Source organism: Macrosteles quadrilineatus, unplaced genomic scaffold (assembly GCF_028750875.1).
Source record: "Macrosteles quadrilineatus isolate MER2022 unplaced genomic scaffold, UCM_ALF_1.0 Scaffold_2__2_contigs__length_208266976, whole genome shotgun sequence".
Taxonomy (NCBI): Eukaryota; Metazoa; Arthropoda; class Insecta; order Hemiptera; family Cicadellidae; genus Macrosteles; species Macrosteles quadrilineatus.
The window spans coordinates 67,328,741-67,344,166 of record NW_026542595.1 but is presented as its reverse complement, the minus strand read 5'-3'; the positions used below and the strand labels follow the sequence as shown (position 1 = coordinate 67,344,166).

Here is a 15,426-nt window from a genome sequence, read left to right as displayed (position 1 = left end):
GAAAACCCTGTTTTTATTCATCATAATTTACCATTAATTAAGTTTGATTATTAATTTACCAAGTTCTGAAAATAAATATTGGTTTTTGTACAAATAACAATCCTTTTTTTAAAAAAATGTGTAACGTTTTGATTTTTTCCACAAAGTTTAATTAAAACTAAATACGGGTGTATTCGGTATTGGGCCAGATGTCAACTAGTATTCGGCCGAATACCGAATACTGAAAAAATGGCCGAATAGACTGAATACCAAATAGTAACCGAATATTCATTTCATTTATAATATATCTATTGGGGAGCGAGCTGGCGTAGTGGTTACAGCGCGGGACTTCAGTCCCTTAGGTCTCGGGTTCGATCCCCGTCAAGTCACCAATGGGTTTTATCCAAGTTATAATGCCGCAACCCCTAGGTCTAGCCTGAAGTAATGTGAAAAACAATCCCAAGCTCGTTCCTAGCGTCCTAGGACAAAAAAATATATTTATTTATTACAGTTAGGAACATTGCAGAACTCATAGAATTTTTTTATGTTATGCAGTTTTGAAACAGTTGACAAAGCGATAACACATTTTTGTTTGTTTACATCGGCAAAATAAAAAAAAGATAGTGAACTTTACTTTTCATTGTAAACATTATTTTTCCGCAGTAAAAAATTTAATGATGAATTTTCGCAAGTGATAAACATGAATCGAAAACAGGTCATTTCACAATAAGTGTAGCAAAAAATGCATATTATTATTTAAGTACGTCTGAAAATAGTACTGCCTGGACCATCGTGCTTTGCGTGTGGAGAGGTAAAACCTAATCCATTTAACATTTTGTTTTATATTTATTCTGAAGGTTTTTATGTAATTTTAAAGGAGATAATAAAGAGATGAGTTAATGTAATTATTTCCCCATTTTCCGTCACTCCTCTTATTCTGTTACACAAAGTCTTAATATATATATTTAAACATATTAGTCCTATAACAAGGCAAACCCTTCAAATTTTAAATCGTAATAAGAGAAAGTTGACAAATAAAACTGTTGTACATTTAATGTGGACTATACTTAAATTTTACTTGTCAATAATAACAGTGTTATTCAAATCAAAGTTATAATGATCAATTGCTTCTTTTTTCTAAGATAGGTGGAAGACAGTCAATAAATTACTGCCTTTATTCTAAACCTTCTTTAAAGAAATTCTAGCTATTGGTTTTCAGAAAGATAGAGATTTTTGCTGTTACAAGACAGCGTGATATGAAGGGCAAGTGCTCAAAACACTAAACTGAGTACAACATATGTTGTTTATTCAGGGCCTAGAACCATACAATGAAGTTATTAGGAAATTATTTGGCGTATTTGACATGAACTGAGAAGATGTTAAGTTAAAGTTTGAAGGCCTTTGCTGCTAAAAAAGACAAAGTTAAATCTAAATTTCTAGCAAAAGACATACAATTAATGGACAAATATTTTAAAGAGGAAAATGAAAAATGTGTCAAAATATTTGAAGGGGAGACAAAAGACAAGAATATTGATAGGGTGACCCAGGTTTCCACCCAACTAGATCCTCTATGTAGTTCATGTTATTCTTCTTCATCCCCACAGACCGGGGGAAACGGAAAGTATCACCAAATAAGACTAGCTTATGGTTGTCGCTTATAGAAGAGACAGTAATAAAGAGATTAAAATACTATATCCTTTGTAAGCTGAACTTAAAGACTTGGTTGAGACTTGGAAGTAGAAGGAAAATGAAACAAAACAGTACCAACTCTTTTATCCCCCGAGCAAAAAGAAGGAATAGAAAATTTTATATCAGCAAGAAACGAGATGAACAAACAAGGCAATATTTATCTTTTTAGATCCTATAGACATGCCTGTGGGCATTTCAGAGCATGCGATGTCATGTGAATGCCTGCAAAAACTTTGGGCGCAAAAAAAAGTTTATAGGCCATGATATTCGTTTGCATCAACAGTAATATCATATGTCACATGAGACAACCGTCTTGGTGAAAACTAGTAAACTGTTGGTCATGACCTCGAAAGGTCACACTCACTTCGCGTTTGGCAAAAAGCCAAGTATTGTCAAACCTGGTATCGCAGAAAAAAAAATATCTGGCCTGAAACTGAATAAATTTTAAGAAAAACATTGCACTCAGCCAAAGACATAAACTTTTTTAAACAGAAATTTTGACACGCACTCAGTGGCATAAACAGGAACAGGAACAGAATCAAACACTGTGTTTACAACACATTTCGGGCAAGACAAGAAAAAAACTCCAAATTTTAATTCTTACTCTGGAACTCAGCTTTGTAACGTAACAATAGTTCATTTCATAAACTTAATAAGAGTAGAAAGTGAGTCATGACATATTTGGGACCATATGTTTTTTAAGTGCGAGATTCACCGATCATTTAAATGGTCGAGAATATATCGAACCCACTTTCACTCGTGTTTTGAACATTAATTTTCGCTACGCTACAAAAACTAAAAACTAATTATTTTGTTAACTAAAACAGACATATATTTAATTATTACAGTTAGAAACATTGCAAAACTCATAGTTTTTTTTTTTTTTTGTTATGCCTTCGATTTAAAGTTATACTCTTGGTATATATACAGTTTTGATTGAAATTGAAACAGTTGACAAACAATAACACACCTTTGTTTGTTTACGTCGGCAAAATAAAAAAAAAATAGTAAACTTTACTTTTGCATTGTAAACATTACTTTTCCGTAGTAATCAATTTAATGATGAATTTTCGCAGGTGATAAACATGTATCGAAAACAAGTCATTTCACAGTAGTGTATCGAAAAAATTCATATTATTATTTAAGTACGTCTGAGAGTAGTACAGCCGTCTAGGCTTAGCGTGTGTTTCGATATGTACCGTATGGAGGATACATTTCTTATTCTTTATCAAATTCAGCTAGTCGGTTTGACTGTTAGTTTTAGATTTGTTAATTAGTAAAACCTTATCTATTTAAAATTTTGTTTTAGATTTATTCTTAAGTTTTTTTGTGTAATTTTAAATGAGCTTACTTTAAATTTGCATGTTGTCGGGGTGAAATGTGCTTAGTATATTATGTTAAGTGCTTTACATTCGGGCCCCAAAATAAATGGCCAGGATAATATTGTAATACTTTTTATTGATAAAATATAATTTCGAAAGAAAATGGTCCCCTAATTAATGTTGCTACAATGTAACCAACTTAAAATAATCTTCAAACAAAAGCTAAAAATACTGAACTATAGGGAAGGAATTAAAAAATTAAAACAATAGGCCAAATCTGGAGAACGTTCTAAATTTTTGCTAAAGATTGCGGTTAGACTTAATTCCCAACTGCGTCCTTTAAATATCCATTTTGATGTATAAAAACACCAGTTCTTTTTCCGTTTAGTGTAGGATTATTTTAAGGTGTTATTACGCAAAGCTGTAGTGCAAATGGATCTTTCTGCGAGTTTTGCAGTAATACGCCAAAATAAAATACGGAGGTCTCGTTGGAGTCTCTCTCGAGCTGCACATGTTTTTTAGGTAATGTACATGGCATGGCGACGATGTTTTGTCATTGTCCTTGACGACTTGTGTCACAAGAAATCAGTTTAGTTATACAGGATGTTATTAGTATAGGATTCGGACCAGTTACGTCATTTGTTTATGTATACGACCCATACCGCTATCTGCTCTAATATTCGTGGGCATAACGTATTTCCTTGTTGAACGAAACCATTTTATTACAAACATGGAATAATAGACCTAGAATTAAAAAATTCGTTGACAGTAAAAGTAACAAGACGGTTCAAAGTGTTTGAGAAAACGCGGTTGGATGCTATTTTACGGCAAAAGTTGAATGATATGAGGATAACTATTTGGACATCACTATGCTTACGAACAAAGGTTCTATGCTGGTTACAAAAACATTAAATTCTCATCGATAAATTTACTTTATAAATTTAACCGATTATTTAGGTCTGCTTTTTTACTGAAGCGTTCCAATTCCGAAGTACAGTTTTGAAATTGATATAGTGTGTGCATCGTGTTTTAATTATTTAAAATAAATCCCTAGACTTAACAAAAAAGGAACTACATGAAAATATAAACATTTAAAGTAAACAAGCAAACAAATGCTAATTGTAACATCTTATTATTACGAAAAGTTAATCGCTCCCCTAGAACTTCCCTGAGGGATATGGTGGCGAAGAAAAGTAGTTGTAGATAGTTGTTCATGACGATGGTAGACGAATGCGTAGTCACCCAATGTCATCCATATGGAGGGTACATTTCTTATTCTTTATCAAATTCAGCTAGTCGGTTTGACTGTTAGTTTGAATATTTTTTAAAGTTTTAGATTTTTTTTTAGTTAGTTAGAAAATTAGATTATAATTATCATCTGGAACTGAAGAGGGTGGATTTTGTTCTAAAATTTTGAATATTTATTTTGAGGGGTAGAAACCTGAGGCGGTAAAAGCCGCTTTCTGAGTAAAACGAATATTTTCCCAAAAAAAAAACTACAAATATAACAGATTTTTTTGTTTCAAGTTAAAGGTTTGTTATTGAAAATAAATTATTGGTAAACAACAAAAGACCTTTTACATGGGCAGAATAGAAACATATTTCAAAATTGGCTTCAGTTAATCTATGAAATTTAAAAATATGTAAAAAAATACATATAGTTACGCGAATAAAACATTAGTTTAAATTAGAAAGTATAATAGCGGTTTACAATAAACCAGTATAAGTTAGTGAGTAGGACAATGATTTCACCTGGTCGATTTATAGATAAAAAAATAAATGTCGATAAATTTTGCTTTATAAAACACAATAGTAAAAATACAAATAATAATTCAGTTAACTTTCAGCTATGCACTACAAATAGGTTGCTTTCAGTAAAATGGGAGATAAGGTTGTCACATATTTTGTTGCTATAATTTATTTTATTTTTATTTTTTCAGTTCATAAAAATTAAGATATTGAAATTTATTACACAACAGTTTAGTTTACCTGTAGCTGTGTACTACAGACGAGTTGGTGAAAGTTGAGGACGTAGACTGGCCTATCCTACAGAGCACCACGCGTCATGGCAACAATCACGGCACTGACTGTATGAAGTGACAGTTGCGTCGCACGCACCCGCACACCCGCACATGCGCGCGGACACCCCCTCTGGGGTGATAAAGGTGGTTGAAGCTGGAGAAAACTCTTTAATCATTCATAGGAAAATTACATTCGGTTGCTAATGCTAAGTAATAATAGTGAAACAATTTTGACAAGGATTTGTTGAATGCATCTTTTAGCGAAATTTACCATATAGGGAATAAGCTATTACCATAGTACTCATGGTAGGAACTGGACCCGGGACCGATTAACATTTTCGTTTTGAGGTCCCTAGAGGCAAAAAACACCATCCTTTCAAATGCAAACATACACATGGAAATATATACAGGGTGACAAAAAAGTCTGGACACTGCTTAATATGTTTCTAACTAAATCCATTTTTTTACCAACTTATATGTATACAAAACTACTTTTTGCAAGCATTGCCATTGTTTGACCTCCACCAGGGGACAGTCCATGAGGAGTAGGTGCATCATCTTTAACGTAAGCTATTATGTCCTTTAATTAATTAAATATTCAATTAAATAGTGCACATAATGTTTACTGTGTCAACTGATCAGCTAGATTAAAAATAGGGACAGTCTTTGGAAATATGTAACATAAGCATAGGTTGATATGCACTTCATTTTAAAAATCTGGACAAGTGGAGTTCATTGCCAAAAATAGCGTCTCATCCGTTGCAAAATGGCACCCTTCCTAGAGGTGACGATCAGACGTGTGCGGTACCCGACAGATCGGAACCCCGAGAAAGAGGGGTGCCAATCTGTAGTGGTGACAACCTGACGGAGGCCACAGAGGGTGACTATCCGTCGTAACAGCACCCGACAGATTGGAATCCCGAGAAAGGGGTGATGCCAATCTGTCGTGGTGACAACCTGGCAGAGGCCACCTAGAGTGACAATCTGTCGTAACAGTACCCGACAGAATGGCACCCCTGGCCTCAATATCCCCCTTCAGCCCTTCTTATCGTTTTACTTATAATTAAACACTTATAACTCCCGCCACCATCTACCTAATCCGATGTATAAAAAGATAAACAGATTATTGACATAATAACACATTAATAATATCATTAATTTTTACGAATTAATCGATTTTTCGCATCATTGAGGGACGGTTCACGGTGGAAGTCTTAAAACCCCTAAACGTAAGCATACCTCGACTTGTACATCATCTTAAAGGACAAAGTTAAATCTAAATTTCTAGCAAAAGACATACAATTAATGGACAAATATTTTAAAGAGGAAAATGAAAAATGTGTCAAAATATTTGAAGGGGAGACAAAAGACAAGAATATTGATAGGGTGACCCAGGTTTCCACCCAACTAGATCCTCTATGTAGTTCATGTTATTCTTCTTCATCCCCACAGACCGGGGGAAACGGAAAGTATCACCAAATAAGACTAGCTTATGGTTGTCGCTTATAGAAGAGACAGTAATAAAGAGATTAAAATACTATATCCTTTGTAAGCTGAACTTAAAGACTTGGTTGAGACTTGGAAGTAGAAGGAAAATGAAACAAAACAGTACCAACTCTTTTATCCCCCGAGCAAAAAGAAGGAATAGAAAATTTTATATCAGCAAGAAACGAGATGAACAAACAAGGCAATATTTATCTTTTTAGATCCTATAGACATGCCTGTGGGCATTTCAGAGCATGCGATGTCATGTGAATGCCTGCAAAAACTTTGGGCGCAAAAAAAAGTTTATAGGCCATGATATTCGTTTGCATCAACAGTAATATCATATGTCACATGAGACAACCGTCTTGGTGAAAACTAGTAAACTGTTGGTCATGACCTCGAAAGGTCACACTCACTTCGCGTTTGGCAAAAAGCCAAGTATTGTCAAACCTGGTATCGCAGAAAAAAAAATATCTGGCCTGAAACTGAATAAATTTTAAGAAAAACATTGCACTCAGCCAAAGACATAAACTTTTTTAAACAGAAATTTTGACACGCACTCAGTGGCATAAACAGGAACAGGAACAGAATCAAACACTGTGTTTACAACACATTTCGGGCAAGACAAGAAAAAAACTCCAAATTTTAATTCTTACTCTGGAACTCAGCTTTGTAACGTAACAATAGTTCATTTCATAAACTTAATAAGAGTAGAAAGTGAGTCATGACATATTTGGGACCATATGTTTTTTAAGTGCGAGATTCACCGATCATTTAAATGGTCGAGAATATATCGAACCCACTTTCACTCGTGTTTTGAACATTAATTTTCGCTACGCTACAAAAACTAAAAACTAATTATTTTGTTAACTAAAACAGACATATATTTAATTATTACAGTTAGAAACATTGCAAAACTCATAGTTTTTTTTTTTTTTTGTTATGCCTTCGATTTAAAGTTATACTCTTGGTATATATACAGTTTTGATTGAAATTGAAACAGTTGACAAACAATAACACACCTTTGTTTGTTTACGTCGGCAAAATAAAAAAAAAATAGTAAACTTTACTTTTGCATTGTAAACATTACTTTTCCGTAGTAATCAATTTAATGATGAATTTTCGCAGGTGATAAACATGTATCGAAAACAAGTCATTTCACAGTAGTGTATCGAAAAAATTCATATTATTATTTAAGTACGTCTGAGAGTAGTACAGCCGTCTAGGCTTAGCGTGTGTTTCGATATGTACCGTATGGAGGATACATTTCTTATTCTTTATCAAATTCAGCTAGTCGGTTTGACTGTTAGTTTTAGATTTGTTAATTAGTAAAACCTTATCTATTTAAAATTTTGTTTTAGATTTATTCTTAAGTTTTTTTGTGTAATTTTAAATGAGCTTACTTTAAATTTGCATGTTGTCGGGGTGAAATGTGCTTAGTATATTATGTTAAGTGCTTTACATTCGGGCCCCAAAATAAATGGCCAGGATAATATTGTAATACTTTTTATTGATAAAATATAATTTCGAAAGAAAATGGTCCCCTAATTAATGTTGCTACAATGTAACCAACTTAAAATAATCTTCAAACAAAAGCTAAAAATACTGAACTATAGGGAAGGAATTAAAAAATTAAAACAATAGGCCAAATCTGGAGAACGTTCTAAATTTTTGCTAAAGATTGCGGTTAGACTTAATTCCCAACTGCGTCCTTTAAATATCCATTTTGATGTATAAAAACACCAGTTCTTTTTCCGTTTAGTGTAGGATTATTTTAAGGTGTTATTACGCAAAGCTGTAGTGCAAATGGATCTTTCTGCGAGTTTTGCAGTAATACGCCAAAATAAAATACGGAGGTCTCGTTGGAGTCTCTCTCGAGCTGCACATGTTTTTTAGGTAATGTACATGGCATGGCGACGATGTTTTGTCATTGTCCTTGACGACTTGTGTCACAAGAAATCAGTTTAGTTATACAGGATGTTATTAGTATAGGATTCGGACCAGTTACGTCATTTGTTTATGTATACGACCCATACCGCTATCTGCTCTAATATTCGTGGGCATAACGTATTTCCTTGTTGAACGAAACCATTTTATTACAAACATGGAATAATAGACCTAGAATTAAAAAATTCGTTGACAGTAAAAGTAACAAGACGGTTCAAAGTGTTTGAGAAAACGCGGTTGGATGCTATTTTACGGCAAAAGTTGAATGATATGAGGATAACTATTTGGACATCACTATGCTTACGAACAAAGGTTCTATGCTGGTTACAAAAACATTAAATTCTCATCGAAAAATTTACTTTATAAATTTAACCGATTATTTAGGTCTGCTTTTTTACTGAAGCGTTCCAATTCCGAAGTACAGTTTTGAAATTGATATAGTGTGTGCATCGTGTTTTAATTATTTAAAATAAATCCCTAGACTTAACAAAAAAGGAACTACATGAAAATATAAACATTTAAAGTAAACAAGCAAACAAATGCTAATTGTAACATCTTATTATTACGAAAAGTTAATCGCTCCCCTAGAACTTCCCTGAGGGATATGGTGGCGAAGAAAAGTAGTTGTAGATAGTTGTTCATGACGATGGTAGACGAATGCGTAGTCACCCAATGTCATCCATATGGAGGGTACATTTCTTATTCTTTATCAAATTCAGCTAGTCGGTTTGACTGTTAGTTTGAATATTTTTTAAAGTTTTAGATTTTTTTTTAGTTAGTTAGAAAATTAGATTATAATTATCATCTGGAACTGAAGAGGGTGGATTTTGTTCTAAAATTTTGAATATTTATTTTGAGGGGTAGAAACCTGAGGCGGTAAAAGCCGCTTTCTGAGTAAAACGAATATTTTCCCAAAAAAAAAACTACAAATATAACAGATTTTTTTGTTTCAAGTTAAAGGTTTGTTATTGAAAATAAATTATTGGTAAACAACAAAAGACCTTTTACATGGGCAGAATAGAAACATATTTCAAAATTGGCTTCAGTTAATCTATGAAATTTAAAAATATGTAAAAAAATACATATAGTTACGCGAATAAAACATTAGTTTAAATTAGAAAGTATAATAGCGGTTTACAATAAACCAGTATAAGTTAGTGAGTAGGACAATGATTTCACCTGGTCGATTTATAGATAAAAAAATAAATGTCGATAAATTTTGCTTTATAAAACACAATAGTAAAAATACAAATAATAATTCAGTTAACTTTCAGCTATGCACTACAAATAGGTTGCTTTCAGTAAAATGGGAGATAAGGTTGTCACATATTTTGTTGCTATAATTTATTTTATTTTTATTTTTTCAGTTCATAAAAATTAAGATATTGAAATTTATTACACAACAGTTTAGTTTACCTGTAGCTGTGTACTACAGACGAGTTGGTGAAAGTTGAGGACGTAGACTGGCCTATCCTACAGAGCACCACGCGTCATGGCAACAATCACGGCACTGACTGTATGAAGTGACAGTTGCGTCGCACGCACCCGCACACCCGCACATGCGCGCGGACACCCCCTCTGGGGTGATAAAGGTGGTTGAAGCTGGAGAAAACTCTTTAATCATTCATAGGAAAATTACATTCGGTTGCTAATGCTAAGTAATAATAGTGAAACAATTTTGACAAGGATTTGTTGAATGCATCTTTTAGCGAAATTTACCATATAGGGAATAAGCTATTACCATAGTACTCATGGTAGGAACTGGACCCGGGACCGATTAACATTTTCGTTTTGAGGTCCCTAGAGGCAAAAAACACCATCCTTTCAAATGCAAACATACACATGGAAATATATACAGGGTGACAAAAAAGTCTGGACACTGCTTAATATGTTTCTAACTAAATCCATTTTTTTACCAACTTATATGTATACAAAACTACTTTTTGCAAGCATTGCCATTGTTTGACCTCCACCAGGGGACAGTCCATGAGGAGTAGGTGCATCATCTTTAACGTAAGCTATTATGTCCTTTAATTAATTAAATATTCAATTAAATAGTGCACATAATGTTTACTGTGTCAACTGATCAGCTAGATTAAAAATAGGGACAGTCTTTGGAAATATGTAACATAAGCATAGGTTGATATGCACTTCATTTTAAAAATCTGGACAAGTGGAGTTCATTGCCAAAAATAGCGTCTCATCCGTTGCAAAATGGCACCCTTCCTAGAGGTGACGATCAGACGTGTGCGGTACCCGACAGATCGGAACCCCGAGAAAGAGGGGTGCCAATCTGTAGTGGTGACAACCTGACGGAGGCCACAGAGGGTGACTATCCGTCGTAACAGCACCCGACAGATTGGAATCCCGAGAAAGGGGTGATGCCAATCTGTCGTGGTGACAACCTGGCAGAGGCCACCTAGAGTGACAATCTGTCGTAACAGTACCCGACAGAATGGCACCCCTGGCCTCAATATCCCCCTTCAGCCCTTCTTATCGTTTTACTTATAATTAAACACTTATAACTCCCGCCACCATCTACCTAATCCGATGTATAAAAAGATAAACAGATTATTGACATAATAACACATTAATAATATCATTAATTTTTACGAATTAATCGATTTTTCGCATCATTGAGGGACGGTTCACGGTGGAAGTCTTAAAACCCCTAAACGTAAGCATACCTCGACTTGTACATCATCTTAAAGGACAAAGTTAAATCTAAATTTCTAGCAAAAGACATACAATTAATGGACAAATATTTTAAAGAGGAAAATGAAAAATGTGTCAAAATATTTGAAGGGGAGACAAAAGACAAGAATATTGATAGGGTGACCCAGGTTTCCACCCAACTAGATCCTCTATGTAGTTCATGTTATTCTTCTTCATCCCCACAGACCGGGGGAAACGGAAAGTATCACCAAATAAGACTAGCTTATGGTTGTCGCTTATAGAAGAGACAGTAATAAAGAGATTAAAATACTATATCCTTTGTAAGCTGAACTTAAAGACTTGGTTGAGACTTGGAAGTAGAAGGAAAATGAAACAAAACAGTACCAACTCTTTTATCCCCCGAGCAAAAAGAAGGAATAGAAAATTTTATATCAGCAAGAAACGAGATGAACAAACAAGGCAATATTTATCTTTTTAGATCCTATAGACATGCCTGTGGGCATTTCAGAGCATGCGATGTCATGTGAATGCCTGCAAAAACTTTGGGCGCAAAAAAAAGTTTATAGGCCATGATATTCGTTTGCATCAACAGTAATATCATATGTCACATGAGACAACCGTCTTGGTGAAAACTAGTAAACTGTTGGTCATGACCTCGAAAGGTCACACTCACTTCGCGTTTGGCAAAAAGCCAAGTATTGTCAAACCTGGTATCGCAGAAAAAAAAATATCTGGCCTGAAACTGAATAAATTTTAAGAAAAACATTGCACTCAGCCAAAGACATAAACTTTTTTAAACAGAAATTTTGACACGCACTCAGTGGCATAAACAGGAACAGGAACAGAATCAAACACTGTGTTTACAACACATTTCGGGCAAGACAAGAAAAAAACTCCAAATTTTAATTCTTACTCTGGAACTCAGCTTTGTAACGTAACAATAGTTCATTTCATAAACTTAATAAGAGTAGAAAGTGAGTCATGACATATTTGGGACCATATGTTTTTTAAGTGCGAGATTCACCGATCATTTAAATGGTCGAGAATATATCGAACCCACTTTCACTCGTGTTTTGAACATTAATTTTCGCTACGCTACAAAAACTAAAAACTAATTATTTTGTTAACTAAAACAGACATATATTTAATTATTACAGTTAGAAACATTGCAAAACTCATAGTTTTTTTTTTTTTTTGTTATGCCTTCGATTTAAAGTTATACTCTTGGTATATATACAGTTTTGATTGAAATTGAAACAGTTGACAAACAATAACACACCTTTGTTTGTTTACGTCGGCAAAATAAAAAAAAAATAGTAAACTTTACTTTTGCATTGTAAACATTACTTTTCCGTAGTAATCAATTTAATGATGAATTTTCGCAGGTGATAAACATGTATCGAAAACAAGTCATTTCACAGTAGTGTATCGAAAAAATTCATATTATTATTTAAGTACGTCTGAGAGTAGTACAGCCGTCTAGGCTTAGCGTGTGTTTCGATATGTACCGTATGGAGGATACATTTCTTATTCTTTATCAAATTCAGCTAGTCGGTTTGACTGTTAGTTTTAGATTTGTTAATTAGTAAAACCTTATCTATTTAAAATTTTGTTTTAGATTTATTCTTAAGTTTTTTTGTGTAATTTTAAATGAGCTTACTTTAAATTTGCATGTTGTCGGGGTGAAATGTGCTTAGTATATTATGTTAAGTGCTTTACATTCGGGCCCCAAAATAAATGGCCAGGATAATATTGTAATACTTTTTATTGATAAAATATAATTTCGAAAGAAAATGGTCCCCTAATTAATGTTGCTACAATGTAACCAACTTAAAATAATCTTCAAACAAAAGCTAAAAATACTGAACTATAGGGAAGGAATTAAAAAATTAAAACAATAGGCCAAATCTGGAGAACGTTCTAAATTTTTGCTAAAGATTGCGGTTAGACTTAATTCCCAACTGCGTCCTTTAAATATCCATTTTGATGTATAAAAACACCAGTTCTTTTTCCGTTTAGTGTAGGATTATTTTAAGGTGTTATTACGCAAAGCTGTAGTGCAAATGGATCTTTCTGCGAGTTTTGCAGTAATACGCCAAAATAAAATACGGAGGTCTCGTTGGAGTCTCTCTCGAGCTGCACATGTTTTTTAGGTAATGTACATGGCATGGCGACGATGTTTTGTCATTGTCCTTGACGACTTGTGTCACAAGAAATCAGTTTAGTTATACAGGATGTTATTAGTATAGGATTCGGACCAGTTACGTCATTTGTTTATGTATACGACCCATACCGCTATCTGCTCTAATATTCGTGGGCATAACGTATTTCCTTGTTGAACGAAACCATTTTATTACAAACATGGAATAATAGACCTAGAATTAAAAAATTCGTTGACAGTAAAAGTAACAAGACGGTTCAAAGTGTTTGAGAAAACGCGGTTGGATGCTATTTTACGGCAAAAGTTGAATGATATGAGGATAACTATTTGGACATCACTATGCTTACGAACAAAGGTTCTATGCTGGTTACAAAAACATTAAATTCTCATCGATAAATTTACTGCATTTAATGCATTATGGAGTGATAAGTTATTATACATTTAAGATGCTGTAATTTCTGACTGAATTTACCTTTTTGTACCCAGGTTTCCGGTTGCACGCAATTAAGCTTGTGTTACAAATTAATTAATTCCTTCGTGGACTATCCTTTTGACAATCCACTGACATCCTTTTGACCATCCACTGACGCTCGTTTAGTTCCATGCCCATGTACTATTTCCAAAAGGGTTTATCTTATAAAAGGTGCTTGCAAAAATACTCCAAACCCTCCCAGAGAGGAGTTTTCCAGCGTTCTCAAATTCTCTGAAGGTCCGCTCGTTTGTCAATGTCAACACTGATGTTGAAGACAAAATTGACAGTTGAAAACGCCGCATAACTTGCAGACTTAAATAAAGAAAAGCCCGTAATTTGAATAGTGGGTGGATTCCAGCAGTCCCGGGTGGTCGTTCGTAACAATTGAAAGCATTGCCACTGGGCTGTTGCAGTTTTACCCTAAAGACGAGCAAAGATTACCCTAAATGAGCTTTGAATTACCTTAAAAGTGAATTTTGTATTTATAACACTAAATACATATATGAATAGTATAGTATGTGGTTTATTATACTAATTAAGGTTGCAATATCAATAATAATTAATACATGATTCATATATATAAATTAAATTAAATAACTAAATACTTAAAATCTGAATTCTGAAACTTTGTTTTCATCACTGACAAAGGAGCTTCTGCTGAGTTCTGTCCTGTCTGGTTGCCTTGCATTGATGTTATGCATGCTGTTGACACCGTTTTGTTGTCTTATGATTTTTTATTCCTACCATCCTACAACAAGTTTAGTCGTGATGTGAATGTGACATATTTTTATGAAATTAACTTTTATGGTATCACTTGGTAAAAATGAACAGAAGGCGGCCCGAAAAAAAGGAAACAAAGCAGACCTCTAAAATTACAAGTTTTTTTTCAAAACTACAACAAGTGACAATACAGTGCATTCTGGAGGAAGTAAAACTCCTCTGAACCCTCTTCAACGTTAGAGATATGTCCTGATAAAAGATCTTCAAATGTATGTATGTGTTATTTTGGTTGAATAAATGACTTATTGACTTATGTATTTGAGTATGAACCTACGGCCAGTACGTCCGCAGCGGATGTTTGTGAGTATATGTCTGCATGCAGGACAACTTCAACTGAAATTAGTGCACAAGATCGTGATTATATTGGTTTTAACAAACCCAGAGATTACAATTCTGATCTGCCTACAACATTTTATGATTATGAGGAAGAAATAGCCATAGAGACAACCCCCAAGTAGCCTCAGCAGCCAAAAGTCAAAACAGATCTAGTAAAACTTTCCACAAGACGAGAAAAGAAATTGGTTCCCCCGATAAGAAAAAATATTTTCAAAAGTATGTATCCTCTTGGGAATCTGTTCCTAATTTTGCTGGATGGCTTTCAAAATCTAATAAAGGGCCTAAGCATGAGGATATGGCCTACTGCACAATCTGTGAACAGTATATTTAATTATTACTATTACTTGTAGTAGATCAGAAATTTATCGGCACTCACAGTCTAATAGACACAAACAAATGTCCAAATCAATTCAGCACACAGAAGATCTGACCAAATGCCTGTATACCCAAACTGATTTAAAGAGCAGAAGAGAAGAACTCAAATGAGCTGTTATGCTGGCAAAAAACTTGCCAATTTCTTTAATTGACACCATTAAAATAACTTAAAACAATCGAGAG

The 15,426-nt window shown here is 33.9% G+C and overlaps 1 protein-coding gene across 1 annotated transcript in view; it reads right to left on the bottom strand.

Annotated features, from left to right (window-relative positions):
• The window catches only part of LOC128987856 (soluble guanylate cyclase 88E-like), a 283,796-nt gene extending 278,726 nt beyond the window's left edge, over nucleotides 1-5,070 (bottom strand). Inside the window, exon 1 of the mRNA XM_054408910.1 lies at nucleotides 4,980-5,070. The gene's annotated coding sequence lies outside the window, so the exon portion shown is untranslated. The remainder of the gene's footprint in view (nucleotides 1-4,979) is intronic.
• Between the last annotated feature and the right edge of the window lie 10,356 nt (nucleotides 5,071-15,426).